Source organism: Oncorhynchus mykiss, chromosome 23 (genome assembly GCF_013265735.2).
Source record: "Oncorhynchus mykiss isolate Arlee chromosome 23, USDA_OmykA_1.1, whole genome shotgun sequence".
Classification (NCBI taxonomy): domain Eukaryota; kingdom Metazoa; phylum Chordata; class Actinopteri; order Salmoniformes; family Salmonidae; genus Oncorhynchus; species Oncorhynchus mykiss.
The window spans coordinates 34,055,020-34,070,804 of NC_048587.1; the positions used below are offsets into that span (position 1 = coordinate 34,055,020).

Sequence of the window (15,785 nt, forward strand, 5' to 3'; positions counted from 1 at the left end):
TGAAAGAAGTTACTGGACCTTCGGGAGTTAGGCAACCAGAGAAGGGCTTTCCAGTCCAGGGAAACTAGAGTACAGTAAATTAATTTAAATAAACATTCTGTCATCCAGAATTATGTACTTCACTGCCCAGTTCATGGAATCTATAGGGACATTTATATATATATATATATATATACATAAAGTTTTATATTGCAAATAGAGTGTGGCTTCCATCAATGTAATTGTCTGCATCATTTCCAATCCCCCATATATATATTTTTGTAACTAACCCTACCACCCCTCCCCTTATTGGAGTCAACTAATGGACAACAACACGTAGGCTTCTACTTCCATATATACATTTTACGGGACACAGTATATTTTACAATAGTTATCGTTTGTTTGTTTTTAGTCCCATCTTTCAGCTACCCTCAACCCCTCCCATCTCAGAAGACCGTCCAGTCTTTCTTTTTCTGCCTTTCAGAGGGTCCTCCTCATTAGCAGTGTGAGATCAGATGATATATCTCTGATATATTGAATTATCTAAAAGTTCCCTCACTCGCGTTGGGGTCAATCATTTGTCTTACCCCTCTAACCATATTAAGGCCATGGTTAAGTGATGTGGATGAGCAGTAAGAAACTGACATATTCTCATCCCTCACCCCCTGTCTATCCTCCCCTCCTGTCCCCCTTTCTTCATCCGTGTCTGAGTGTCAGTCTCCCGTTGCAGGGGTCCTGGTACGACGGCCCTTTGAACAGGAGCCCTCTCCCTCCCTCCGAGGGGACTCTCTCTTTAATGAGTGTGTGTGTGCTTCTGAGGGCATCCTTGTGTGTGCAAGCATGCCTGCGTGCGTATGTATGTATGTGTGTGTGTTTATGACCACGGTCTGACCTCATTCCGTATGCATGAGCCCAGATCAAAGTGGACGGGGAGGCTGTCCGGTCGCGGTAGCAACGAGGAGCGTGACAGCGCTGGCCATCGGAGCGACAGCTCACGTACACGCCAGTCACAATCGCTTAATTATCCCCCGACCATGCACTTATTCCTCCCTCGCTCGTTAGAGCCATGCAGACTAATTAGAGTTTGGGATTTCATAGATGTAACCCTTCTCATCCCTCACCCCTCTCCCCCCTCCTCCTCTTCTTTCGAAGGGGTGGAAATGAAGAGTTTTGCTAAGATTCGATTTCATGTCATTGTAAGGCCATGAAATATTTACTGGTTGGATCAGCGAGGCCTCATCGTCCCAGGGTCCCCAGAGCCTTACAGACATAAAGGAGTCTGGGAGGTAAGAACAAAGCCAACCAATGACAAGGCATGATGCGTGTCGAGCAGACGCAGGGTTTAAAAGTGCACAGAGAAAACAAAATATTTATCGTTTGCGACAATCAGCCAAAATATTGTAGCGTTTTAGTGTCAGTCCACACAACTCTTTGTTCTTGATTTATCGTGCAAGTGGCAGAGCAAGAAAAGAAAACACTGAAATAATTTAACCCCATTCTGGCATGTTTGCTAGATGTAGAAAAGTGGAATGAAACACTGCTCATCCACTTGATATGAAAAGAAGCCGAGCACTTTAACAATGCTTGTTGGCAGGCAAAAGTCACTTTGGAGGGTTATATTTACATAGCCCTGCCAATGTAGCAGCAACACTTGCCTTTGTTATCATAGAGTTAGATATGGCTGAAGATTATCTCGCTAATTCTAGTTGATTTATATGTGTTTGTGTCAGAGTATATAGCAGAAGATGCTATGTATATTATCAGATGGAAATGTCTCATTATGTTTGTCTTCACTTACCCTTTACTAAAGTAGATTAACGTTCCTTTCTCTGTTTCTACAGTACAGTACTGTATTCACTCTGCTCCACCGTAACAGCCTTTGACTCAATATACTGTCTAACCGTTACACAGCCTCCACAGTACTATGACTTTGCTCATAACTGTTTGTGAGGCATCTACGTAGGGCTTATGTAGACTTGTGAATGCTCTATAAAGCCTGTATAAGTTGTTTGTTTAATGTGGAACAGCGAGAGTGATGAGAGTGAGAGATGGGGTAGTGTGGTTCCAAATGTCCCATCCTGTGCTTGGGTCCGTAACGGTTCGTTTTGAGTCCGATGAGGCATGATGCGGCAGCCGTAACCGGCGCGGCAGGGCATGTGTACACCCCGCCATCTAATTGGCTCCATCATCAGAGCCATTGTGTTTCTGACCAATCGTGCAGGTCACCAATTAACGAGTGGCGCAGACAAACGAGGCAGTAGGGAGGGAGAGATGATGATGGTGTAATTAGACATTTGTGTTTGCTTTTATGTCTCGTACAGTGGGGCGTCCCTTCATAACACTGGAGCCTGGTGTCTGGAGTTACTGTAGCACAGTTAAACTGGACACTAATTAGTACTCTCTCCAGTCTCACTCATTTCTCTCTCTCTCTCTCTCTCTCTCTCTCTCTCTCTCTCTCTCTCTCTCTCTCTCTCTCTCTCTCTCTCTCTCTCTCTCTCTCTCTCTCTCTCTCTCTGTCTCATTATTTACCTCTCCCACTCTCTTTGTATTAGAGTTATGAAGATGCTGTATATATTGATGAATAACCCGTGTTTAGGTTGTAATCAAAGTTAAAGACGCTTTCAGAACAGCTGCATTACACACTTTGAAGATGAATGTTAAACTCGGCGTGAAAACCTCAGTCTACACTAAAATGAAGGACACACACTCATTGACCCTGCTTCTAGTTAACAGTAAGTGAATTATTATGATGAACACATACTGTGCATGCTTATCTAAAGCCCCTCTCATATGACTGTGTAAATCAGAAAAAGAACAGGTTGCTCTCTAGTTGTTCATACTCCTAGCGTGATGTATCGGAACAGTTAATGGGCGTGCTAAGGAGGAGGCAGCTCTGAACTTTGGAGACCTCCTGGGCTGCATCTCAAATGGTACCCTGTTCCCTATTTGGGGTACTACTTTTGAACAGGCCCCATAGTGCTCTACGTAGAGAATAGGATGCCATTTGGGACAGAGACTTAGTTTGAGTCACATCAGAATGGAGTGTGACCACGGTTTAAATTGCGTTTCAATCATGCCGTTATGGCATGGCACCATGGGCTGCCACATGGTTCTGATAACAAAGCAATGAGCTTTAATACATTATGAATACCGTCACTTCTCCAACATTCTGAACGTTTTCCAAGTCTGCTAAATCATAAACAGTTGGATGTCTGCTCAAAGCACTCATACGCACGTAAAAAAACTGTTCTTATCTGATGTAGGATAAGTACTCTATTTTACAGTATTTGTTATAAGATTGGCTCTGCTCTGTGTTGTGTAATGTCAATATCAAACCTATATTGGTATCATACAATATACTTTATTAGTGTGGTCTACAGACAATGCCCATCAAGATTGTGAAGACTTTTTTAAATGATGGAAAAACTGGATTTAAGTCATATCAACAATCAGTGTTGACAGATTAAGAGAAAGAAAAATGACCAACTGTAAAAGTTTACATTTACAGTGTGAACAAACCGAGAGACAGAGACAGAAATAGAGGGAGAGACATACCTAAATTATTGACAACAATTCAAATGCTGAGTTATATTGTATGCAAAACAAATGGGGGAATTATATTATTTTATACCAATACAGTTGCTCAGAGAAAGAGATTTTGTTTAACAAGTTATATGTTTTTTTCTTTTAAAAGGTGGTACGTTTTCAATACCTTTTTAATACCTCACCTTACGAGGACAATGGCACTGAGCCTTTTTCTAAAATGATTTATGAGCTGGAGAACACATTGGGAGGGATCTTAGACAAATCCTCAGTACAGAATCTTTCCAGATCTTTGATATCCTTCGTCTGCGATTGTGGACTGCTTATGGATTTTAAGTCCAGAGACTGAGATGTCCGTTGCTAAATGTTGATTTTGTGGCTAATTAACCATTTATTTTGATGTGCTTGGGATTATTATTTTGCTGAAAGATCCACTTGAGGACAAGTTTCAGCCTAATGGTAGAGGAAACCAGGTTTTTGGCTAAAATGTCCTTGTACTGGGTAAAGTTCATGATGCTATTGTCCTTAACCCCTTACACTCGTACGCATATACATACGGGTTGAAAACGGCTGATTTGGGCACTGATAAACACCTATATTGGAACACAGTGGCTGTACAGTAACATGGTATACATGACGTCAGAGCTCTTGCTCTGCACTTCACAGCTCTGTATGGGTTTTGACTGACAGCCGCTCTGAACTTGAGCACATCGCACGACATGAAGTCTCCCCCACCCCTCCCGCTAATTGGGCACATTTATTTATTGTCTGAGTGAGAGAAATGCTGTAAATGAAGAGGACTCTATGTATTTTGAAAGATGAGACGTTGAGGATTCTAATAAATACCGCTTTGATGTCATAAAAGCAAGCTAAACACCCTTGAGTCCAAAAGTGCACTTCTCCTTTCCGTATCATAAAACTCACGTCATATACAGTGTCAACATTTATGATCACTATGTTTGATGTACAGTTACAAGATGACATGGCATCATACCCTGGTGTCACGACTTCTGCCGAAGTCGTTGCCTCTCCTTGTTCGGGCGGTGCTCGGCGGTCGACGTCACCGGTCTTCTAGCCATCATCGATCCATTTTTCATTTTCAATTGGTTTTGTCTTGTCTTCCTACACACCTGGTTTCAAACCCATTCATTACCTGTTGTGTATTTAACCCTCTGTTTCCCCTCATGTCTTTGTCAGAGATTGTTTATTGTCAGTGTTGTGGTTGTTGTATAGGTGCGCGACTGGTCTTCGTACCCATGTTTGTTTCTATTCTATTCTTATTAGTGTTATGGAGCATGTTACGTGGACATTCATTAAAAGACTCCATTTTACACTCCGTTTGACTCTCCTGCGCCTGACTTCCCTGCCACCTATACACACGACTCTGACATCTGGGTTGTTCTGAGCAGAATTAGACTATTTTTGTCTATTGTTAAGACAATTTGCCGCGGCACACACACCTGAATGCACTCATGTCTCTTTTCTATGTGCACAATAATTCCAATGTGTTTCTCTGCGTTGCATTGTGAAAGCCCAACACTGTAAAATTGTGTTTTCATAACTTAGCTAGTCATGTTGGCATAAGAACAAGCTTTCAAATGAAGCCCGCCTGATGCACATTGCGATTTATAATGGACTGTTTTTGGATTGAGTAACAACAGGGGATGCAGGGTTGTGTTCCAACCAAACAACTGCGAGTGTGCGAGACAACAGTTAGTCCTCTCACTCAAACCCTTGTATTTTATGTTGCACCTACCCCAAATTTTCCAATAATATTCTTATCACGTTACTGAATGTATCCAGAGTATTTTCAGATTTCGTTATCAACAAATGCACCGAAAAGTACACTAAATATCAAGTCTGCATAAAATCAACTGTGTAATGTTTGGATTCAGTCTCGTGTCAGTTGAACTGTTGTGTCCTCACCTTTTGCGCTAGTAATTTTCCCATAATCTCCAAAGGATTCCTTTTCAATTGCTAACATGGTTATGCATTTTCATATTACTTCTGTAAAAACATGCACATTTAGTCATTCATATAGGTCAATTCCCACAAGTGTAAAAGGTTAACAAGGGCCCCAGTGACAGTGTGATGACAATGCCACAAAATCAACACGTTATGACACAGTCATAACCTTGTCATAAGTCATAACAGCTGACATAAACTGTCATAACATTGTCATAACACTGTCATGACATATATATTTAGACATATATTGCAATATTTTTTGTCTGGTTATGACACCTACATGAGTGTCAAAGACCACAAATCCTACCACACCGGCAGACCATTCCATTCTACCTGTATATAACATTTCCTCAAATTTGCCATTTTATTACCATTGTAATTGTACACACATTGATGTCAAACATGTACCTAGCCCAATGCTCTGTCGCTGATGACTAGGATAAATGCAGGAGCAGGACAAAACACTCTCTTTGGGACTTATGACATATGATAATGTATGTCATAGGCCTATCTGGCTTATATTATTACCCTTACAACAACAACAAAACATTGTTCTGTGATGATATAAATGTCCATATTTTGAAATCAAAGTTTGTGTACACAACGTTATTATTGGGATCCTCCATGGTTTTGCTATAATATACATGTATACTTAGTGCAACCACTAGGGGGAGACATTCAAACTGTTAGCTGCAGGCGTGCTCCTCCATACGTTGGGATTCAGTCTCCGAACTTGAATCCCATCGAAAACCTCTGGTTTGAATTGAAGAGGGCAGTCCAAAAGCGCAGATAAAGGATATCAAGGATCTGGAAGGATTCTGTATGAAGGAATGGTCTAGTATCCCTCCCAATGTGTTCTCCAACTCATAAAACATTTTAGAAAAGCAACTATGTCGTTATCCTTGCAAGGTGTAGTTATTGAAATGTATTTAAATATTTATATTCATATACCATTTTGAGATTAAACAAAATCTCTTTCTCTGAGCAATTGTAAAAAAAAAAAAAAAAAAAAAATTGCCATACAATATATCTCCGTATTTGAATTATTTATTTTTTACAGTAAGTTTTGCTCATGTTTATCAAGGGTGTCAATAATATCGGAACCCACTGTAGACTGAGAGGAAGAGAGACCAATAGAAACAAAGAGAGGGGTATGTGAAGGAAAGAGGGGGATGGCCAAATACCTGAAGTAAACATGTCAATTGAGTAAAGGCCATTGAAGTGTTTTTCTGAGACATCGACAGACACACAGAGAAGAGAAGAAGCAGAGGCAGAGAGTGGAAAAGCCTTGAGCTGTATTTTGGGTGTGTTGGAATGTCATAATGTGATAATTCTCTTTGAGGACTCGGAGGTCATGGAATGCGATGGCGCTAAACCACATAGAGCCATTTGGACTGCTCTGGGCTGTTCTCGGAAAATACACGTGGTTTCTACCGTGGCTTCACTCCCTAACCTCCCTCAGCCTCCCTCCTGCTGACTCACCATCACGAAGCCTGTTGTTAAAACCTTGGGTTAAACTGACCATGTCTATCAAAACACTCTGACAACATGTTCTCTATTTCTGCTATCCCGAGCACCACTCAGAGAAGCCATGTCGGATTTGACTGGTATTATGATATTTCACTCCCCGTCCCGCATGCTAAAGTACATTTCACAGTGAATGAAGTAAGTGCTCAGTCCGCTGCCACTAAACACAGCTTGGTAGCGACGTCAGGGGGTATAGCGGTTCCGTGGATGTCACATAGATTTTGCTCGGAGGGAGAGTTTGACTTGATTTCAGAGCCCAGGACATGAGTTTTTCTCCCCACATCTTCCTGTGTGTAATGCAAAGCGTTAATGTGAAGCAGACAGAGTCGCGAGGCGGTTCGAGCCCATTCGAGCCAGCTCTCGTCTCCCATGAGCCCTTGCTCTCAGGGTGACTGCTCTTCTGTGGAATCGACAGTGACAGAGCCAGGAAAGTCCTCAAGTGGATCTTTTCAGTTCTGTTTTTCCCTCCGCTGATGTTAACCTGCTTTACTCTGCAGCGGTTCACTTCAAGTTTGCACAGAGGAAAGAAGTCAAAATATGTAAAATAGACCACATGATTTGAGAGCCATGATTGTGTATTGTAGGCCTACACATGATGGATGCTTGTGTGATTTTTTGCATTAGGAATCTTCTGGAAGGGAATAGAAGGATATCAGTTATTATCTTGCTTTCTTCTTTTCTTCTTTTTAAATGTCTCTAGTGTGGCCTGTAAAGTTTGCCGCTACGTTCTTCTCTGCACTAGAGAGTTATGAGTTCCCTTTCAAACATAACAAACAGCATGCGATATTGCTCTGTGCATGCGCCTTCAGTCGGTTTGCTGAATCATTTTATTGGATACAGTGCCTTGCGAAAGTATTCGGCCCCCTTGAACTTTGCGACCTTTTGCCACATTTCAGGCTTCAAACATAAAGATATAAAACTGTATTTTTTTGTGAAGAATAAACAACAAGTGGGACACAATCATGAAGTGGAACGACATTTATTGGATATTTCAAACTTTTTTAACAAATCAAAAACTGAAAAATTGGGCGTGCAAAATTATTCAGCCCCTTTACTTTCAGTTCAGCAAACTCTCTCCAGAAGTTCAGCGAGGATCTCTGAATGATCCAATGTTGACCTAAATGACTAATGATGATAAATACAATCCACCTGTGTGTAATCAAGTCTCTGTATAAATGCACCTGCACTGTGATAGTCTAAGAGGTCCGTTAAAAGCGCAGAGAGCATCATGAAGAACAAGGAACACACCAGGCAGGTCCGAGATACTGTTGTGAAGAAGTTTAAAGCCGGATTTGGATACAAAAAGATTTCCCAAGCTTTAAACATCCCAAGGAGCACTGTGCAAGCGATAATATTGAAATGGAAGGAGTATCAGACCACTGCAAATCTACCAAGACCTGGCCGTCCCTCTAAACTTTCAGCTCATACAAGGAGAAGACTGATCAGAGATGCAGCCAAGAGGCCCATGATCACTCTGGATGAACTGCAGAGATCTACAGCTGAGGTGGGAGACTGTCCATAGGACAACAATCAGTTGTATATTGCACAAATCTGGCCTTTATGGAAGAGTGGCAAGAAGAAAGCCATTTCTTAAAGATATCCATAAAAAGTGTTGTTTAAAGTTTGCCACAAGCCACCTGGGAGACACACCAAACATGTGGAAGAAGGTGCTCTGGTCAGATGAAACCAAAATTGAACTTTTTGGCAACAATGCAAAACGTTATGTTTGGCGTAAAAGCAACACAGCTCATCACCCTGAACACACCATCCCCACTGTCAAACATGGTGGTGGCAGCATCATGGTTTGGGCCTGCTTTTCTTCAGCAGGGACAGGGAAGATGGTTAAAATTGATGGGAAGATGGATGGAGCCAAATACAGGACCATTCTGGAAGAAAACCTGATGGAGTCTGCAAAAGACCTGAGACTGGGACGGAGATTTGTCTTCCAACAAGACAATGATCCAAAACATAAAGCAAAATCTACAATGGAATGGTTCAAAAATAAACATATCCAGGTGTTAGAATGGCCAAGTCAAAGTCCAGACCTGAATCCAATCGAGAATCTGTGGAAAGAACTGAAAACTGCTGTTCACAAATGCTCTCCATCCAACCTCACTGAGCTCGAGCTGTTTTGCAAGGAGGAATGGGAAAACATTTCAGTCTCTCGATGTGCAAAACTGATAGAGACATACCCCAAGCGACTTACAGCTGTAATAGCAGCAAAAGGTGGCGCTACAAAGTATTAACTTAAGGGGGCTGAATAATTTTGCACACCCAATTTTTCAGTTTTTGATTTGTTAAAAAAGTTTGAAATATCCAATAAATGTTGTTCCACTTCATGATTGTGTCCCACTTGTTGTTGATTCTTCACAAAAAAATACAGTTTTATATCTTTATGTTTGAAGCCTGAAATGTGGCAAAAGGTCGCAAAGTTCAAGGGGGCCGAATACTTTCGTAAGGCACTGTATATACGTGTCCTCTCAGGATATGCTTCTCAACAGGACAAGACAATACAACAGACTGCTGTGAAAACAAGTTTATTATACCGTTTTCTCTCAGCCTAATGATTTATATATTTCCAGCTTCATATTTCAATGACATTATTACTTCATGTCAGACATTGTCTTTGGTCTGCTACAGTATAGGGTAAGTCAGTACAGTAAGGTGGAGTATGTTTTTTTTACCCATTGTCTTTGGTCTGCTACAGTATAGGTTAAGTCAGTACAGTAAGGTGGAGTATGGGTTTTTACCCATTGTCTTTGGTCTGCTACAGTATAGGTTAAGTCAGTACAGTAAGGTGGAGTATGGGTTTTTACCCATTGTCTTTGGTCTGCTACAGTATAGGTTAAGTCAGTACAGTAAGGTGGAGTATGGGTTTTTTACCCATTGTCTTTGGTCTGCTACAGTATAGGTTAAGTCAGTACAGTAAGGTGGAGTATGGGTTTTTACCCATTGTCTTTGGTCTGCTACAGTATAGGTTAAGTCAGTACAGTAAGGTGGAGTATGGGTTTTTTACCCATTGTCTTTGGTCTGCTACAGTATAGGTTAAGTCAGTACAGTAAGGTGGAGTATGGGTTTTTACCCATTGTCTTTGGTCTGCTACAGTATAGGTTAAGTCAGTACAGTAAGGTGGAGTATGGGTTTTTTACCCATTGTCTTTGGTCTGCTACAGTATAGGTTAAGTCAGTACAGTAAGGTGGAGTATGGGTTTTTACCCATTGTCTTTGGTCTGCTACAGTATAGGTTAAGTCAGTACAGTAAGGTGGAGTATGGGTTTTTTACCCATTGTCTTTGGTCTGCTACAGTATAGGTTAAGTCAGTACAGTAAGGTGGAGTATGGGTTTTTACCCATTGTCTTTGGTCTGCTACAGTATAGGTTAAGTCAGTACAGTAAGGTGGAGTATGGGTTTTTTACCCATTGTCTTTGGTCTGCTACAGTATAGGTTAAGTCAGTACAGTAAGGTGGAGTATGGGTTTTTACCCATTGTCTTTGGTCTGCTACAGTATAGGTTAAGTCAGTACAGTAAGGTGGAGTATGGGTTTTTTACCCTCTGTTGGCCTCACACCAACTTGTGCTAACACTCAAATACTGGATGTTTTCTTTTCCATTCTTTTCCATTGGCTATCGATTGATTGAAGTACATTATCCTTTCATCACTGAGCCATTTTTTGTTGATATTTATGTTACGCTGTTATTCATTTTGTAGTGATAGCTATTAAGAGTAATAGCATTTTGTGATGGATACTGTGCAGGCTGTAAAACTTCTACATGGAAAAAAGACAAGACAGAAAAAGTTGACAGCAAAATAGGAAACAGATGTGTAAGTGACATACCAGACAATAGTGCTGGAATTACAGTATGACTGTCATTCTCATTGCTGTGTTTGTGCATTCTGATGGACTCTAGACAACTCAATTCACTGAAAACAACAAAGAAATAATAGAGATGAATCTCTTTTAATTGTTAGCGTGACAGGCCAGTTCACAACATGACCATTCCAGCTTGTTAAGTCTATAATCATCTTGTTATTGAGGTTTTTGTTTCAAGTGTTTAGGCAACAGGAAACAGCACTACATTCTGACTCTCTCCACTTTCTCTCTCTCTCTTTCTCTCTCTGTCTCTTTCCCTGCACACTTCAGTCAGCACCAGAAACATATGAAAGTACTGTCTTCCACATGTCAGGGACAGCATGGACCACGCGGGCCTTCTCTGTCAGGGAGTGAGAGGATTTCTGCTTCTGTTTCCAGAGTAGTGAGGTGTCTGTCGGTTCTTACAGTCTTTGGATCTGCACTGAAGTGTTGGCTCAGTATGGGCCCGTTCACTCTGTGTTTGGACCGATCAGCTCAGAAAACGGAGAGAAAAGAGGCATCCCACTGTATGTTATGCATTCTAAACGATTTGGCAGCTGTGAGGTCGCAGAGAGGGCAACGGTCCACGCAAACAACTGTAATCAGAGGGAATGACTCAGAGCGTCCTTATAAATCACATCACAGGCCCCTCATATCATAAACACACTGTAAAACTTTAAAGCACCTTTAATTGTAAGTAATAGCGGCAGGATTGATTTACCGACCCGTTCAAAGCGCAGAGACACGGGGTGCGTGACCTAAGTGTCACGTCACTCTAATAGGAGTAGTGATAGATGGATTATTCATTTGGTGGAAAACGTATAAAAACCAACAGATGTTTTTAAGGACTCTATTACTGTTTCTGAGTAGAACTAGTTTTATATGAACTGATTTTCCTCTCTGGGTTTTGGTATAAAGAACATGGGTGGGAAGCCATTGTGGTGAATCATTTGTTGTCTCGATGTCTCATGCAATTAGTATGAGGCCCGACTGAAAGCAGTCCAAGGCTGACCGTTTTTATAAACTATGACAAGTAATAATAATGCTTGAATAAGCTCTGCTACTTTTTATTCACTTAGTAAAATCCATGTATTTGAAGACTTCCTTACCATTATGATATTATTAAGCTTTCGGTTTTAGCATCAGAAAGGTACATAATGTTCCAGAAATGCACCAGATATTGTATAAGAACAAGCTAATGAGAATGTTAACATTTCGAAGTTGATCCCTTCTCATTTTATCTCACGTTCCCACAAAACGCTCCAAGCCCTACTTTTTGCAGAAACAGTTATTCTAGATAGATTGGTGTTATTTGACCATTTTAAAGTAAAGTTCAAACTACCAAAGTGGATACAATATATTTAAAAATCATTGACGATAACACAAAGTGTTACAATGTATTTCCATTGTGGTCCTCTTTTAACCTACACTGAACTAGCCTGTATTCTAGTATTTCCTTCTTAAATCCACAACCATTGAGTTAGCTAAAGACTGGCTAACAGACTGTCAATGTCAACTAATCTAATGCTTAACTGTAGCTTCATTCAATTACATGATTTATTAAATGATGTTTTTAGTCAGTACAGAGTACAAGTGTTTTTCTGTGTTAGAATCACAGCTGCACTCTCTGTGTTAGTCTCTGGTGTTTGTGTATTTGTGTGTGTGTGCGTGTGTGTGTATGTATGCGTGTGTAAGTCCTTGGTGATGAGGATCCGTTGCCAGCCTAATGAGAGACAGCTGGTTGGGTTCTGAAGGACTCTGTCTGTAGCTAATGCTGTTGTTTCCCTGGACCGTGCCGAGGTTGGATCACTGTCTGACAGCGATGGCTCCGTTATCTATCTATCTTCTTTAGTTGATAGGGGAATTAGTGTTTAGTCAACATTTCAGTTTCCACATCGATATAAAAAGTACCAACGTCAGCTAATGTTAATTGAGGAGGTAGCTCCTTCATTTCCTCTATAGTCTTTAGGTCTAGTTAGCGTCGTTAGCGTAATCCTGCCTAAGATTGTATCAGATAATGCCAATGGTGCCTCTGTGAGTTCTAAGTATGTCTTAACGCACTAATGCTTATAATGTTGATACTTTATATCTTTTCATCTGATTAGGATGGGAGGATCAGTGTGGGTTTGTGGTTTATAAATTATTATTTTGATGATTATCTTTGGTGTAGTAAACAGAATGTGAGTTGTGAGTTTTGGATCCTAAAACTCATTTAACATAAGTGATGATTGACATACTGTCCTTGTATTGACTTAACTTTAGGGTTCAGTCATCATTTGTGTTTTTTAACTAAACCCATTTACTTTGTCGTGAGTCACTCAGAGGTCAGTGCGGCGCTATGGGAAACTCTCTGCTCTCAACAGCAGTTGTTGACTTTCAGGAGCGAGGGAAGGGGAGAAGGAGGCCGAGAGGGCAGGAGGGAGGGGAGGATGCCAAATCGAAAGTCCCCTGCATTGAAGTTTGTGCTTATTACAGGCCCTCTTTGTGGTTTATAAAGCTTGTCAGACACGTCAGGCTCGGCAAGAAAAAGTATATTGTTTCCAACCACTTGGATTCCTTTCCCCTTTCCTGACATCTGCCACTCTGTAAAGATGATAAATTCCTGCCTCATTAAGCGTGGGTGTGGGATTACAGGCTGACAACACATTAATCACTGCTGTGTGGCAGCCAGGCAGCCAGGCAGGCAGCAGCCAACGGTGCACCACTCAGGCACCAGATAGCTACCGGCATTGTTAACCAAACTTTTCTTATGTGCCACTCTATAGCCTCTGACAGCGCCTAATCAATCACCTTGATTGGCAGCACTGATAGATTACACTATTTATACTGGGTGTAATGAAAGATAGCGTTTCCACCTACTTGTCGAAACGATGATAGCCCCGGCCGCTCCGCCCCAGCCTTTTGTTTGTCACTGATCCTCAGCCTGAATGGGAACACTGAGCCTGAATGGGAACACTGAGCCTGAATGGGAACACTCAGCCTGAATGGGAACACTGAGCCTGAATGGGAACACTGAGCCTGAATGGGAACACTGAGCCTGAATGGGAACACTGAGCCTGATTGGGAACACTGAGCCTGATTGGGAACACTGAGCCTGAATGGGAACACTCAGCCTGAATGGGAACACTGAGCCTGAATGGGAACACTGAGCCTCAGCCTGAATGGGAACACTCAGCCTGAATGGGAACACTCAGCCTGAATGGGAACACTCAGCCTGAATGGGAACACTCAGCCTGAATGGGAACACTCAGCCTGAATGGGAACACACAAACGAACAAAAGAAAGGGAAAAAAGGAGGATAGACAGACCTTGGCCTGGCATTGTGAACTTTTTAAAGCAGACGGTATTGAGCTCCTTGGTGGCTGAGTTTTCATGTGGGGCGGTATTGTTGCTCTTCACGGCATAGCTCCAAGGCAGTGTTCTTCACAACGCCACTGTGCTATTGTCACCTCTGTCGCTATCGCTGGCAGCTTGCTCTCTGGCACGTAGAGCTAGGGCTTTGTCTCACCATTGGAGGTATCAGCTGGCTCTGTGACCCCGTTGGGAAGGTAGATGTTTTGTTGTCGGGGGGTTCGTGTCAGAAAGGGAATGATTTACACGTGTATGACAACATGACAGGTTTGCTGTATGTTGTATGTGTGTTTACTCCTCAAAGATCAGAGCTATAGTCAGAGTAATGGATAACTGTGTTTGCTCATTTTTTACCAAGCCTGCTTTTTTTACCACCTGCTTGAGATCCTGGGAATGTGTGGATGAAGTGACACACCTTCAGCTAGCTGTTCTCAAAAGGTTATGGTCCTTTGTGTCCGTTTTGGTCTGTTTGTCTTTGTCTGGAAGATGTTCTCACTGAGCTCAGAGAAGATATTGGATAGGAGTTTTTTGTTTTCTTTTTTTCGCTGGCAGTTAAAGAAAGAAGGAAACAATGTGACAAAAAATAAACAATCTATCATGATTTTGACAGCCAGTAAATCCAGGTCTTTTTTAGCAAGGCAGGCCACTGTCAGGAAATCCGTTAACTAGCCCATATGACTGGGAGTCCCAGGTAATTTACCCTCATAGATGCATTTGCAAATAACTAGCAGGAGCTCCTACGCCTCTATCCCTGACCTGACATTGCTTTGTGTATTAATGCAGAAATCTAGTGACATGCTCAATGGTGTCTGTCAGCCGTAGGATTGAATTCTCTGCCTTGCGCGTCTCCGTTTGCAGCATGCTGGTCAATTATTTCTGAATCTGTCAGTGCACGGGGAGACACGGTTATTTAGTCTGTGTTAACTCCACATCATTAAGACACCGTTTCGACAGAGAATAACACACCTGAGCGTTTATTTGTTTGGATTTGCCGTTAGACTGGGGTAACCTTCAAATTCTCTGACCTCTCTGCACCTTTCTGTCTCTCTTCCCCGTTTGGTGTGTTTCTACGTCCTTTCTGGTCCATTAGTAACCGGAGCTGTCGTAGAAACCAAGGGAATCCGGTGACCAGCCGTCGTCTAATCTAACACTGGAAGGATCACAACAAGATGTCTTCATTTGTTGGGACAGATTGCTGTGATCTCGTGGTGGCAGGCAAACAGTATGCTATCTCTCCACGTACATACAGTAGTCAGAGCTGTTGTATTGACATGCCTATGGATTGTATAGGGAGGGATGCATTAAATGAGTGCTTTGAGCGTAATGTTTGAAAAGCACTTTACAAATAAAGTGATTATCATACATTTCCTGGGAGGGTATACAAATATATCAGGAGCGGGGAGGGTGCTAGCCAGCAAGCTAACCGTGGCCTAGTTCACAACTGAACACACCCCACATGGACTGACATTCTATGTTTAAAATCTATTTTGTCGGTCTGTAGATTTAGAGGGCAGCAATGGAACACTACACCATGTAGCTATCGCCCTGTCCCATACAGGTAGTGTTAA

At 41.8% G+C, this 15,785-nt stretch overlaps 1 protein-coding gene across 2 annotated transcripts in view; it reads left to right on the forward strand.

The window, feature by feature from the left end:
• Positions 1–15,785, forward strand: part of LOC110502629 (leucine-rich melanocyte differentiation-associated protein) — a 295,662-nt gene that overhangs the window by 198,395 nt on the left and 81,482 nt on the right. The window lies entirely within an intron of this gene.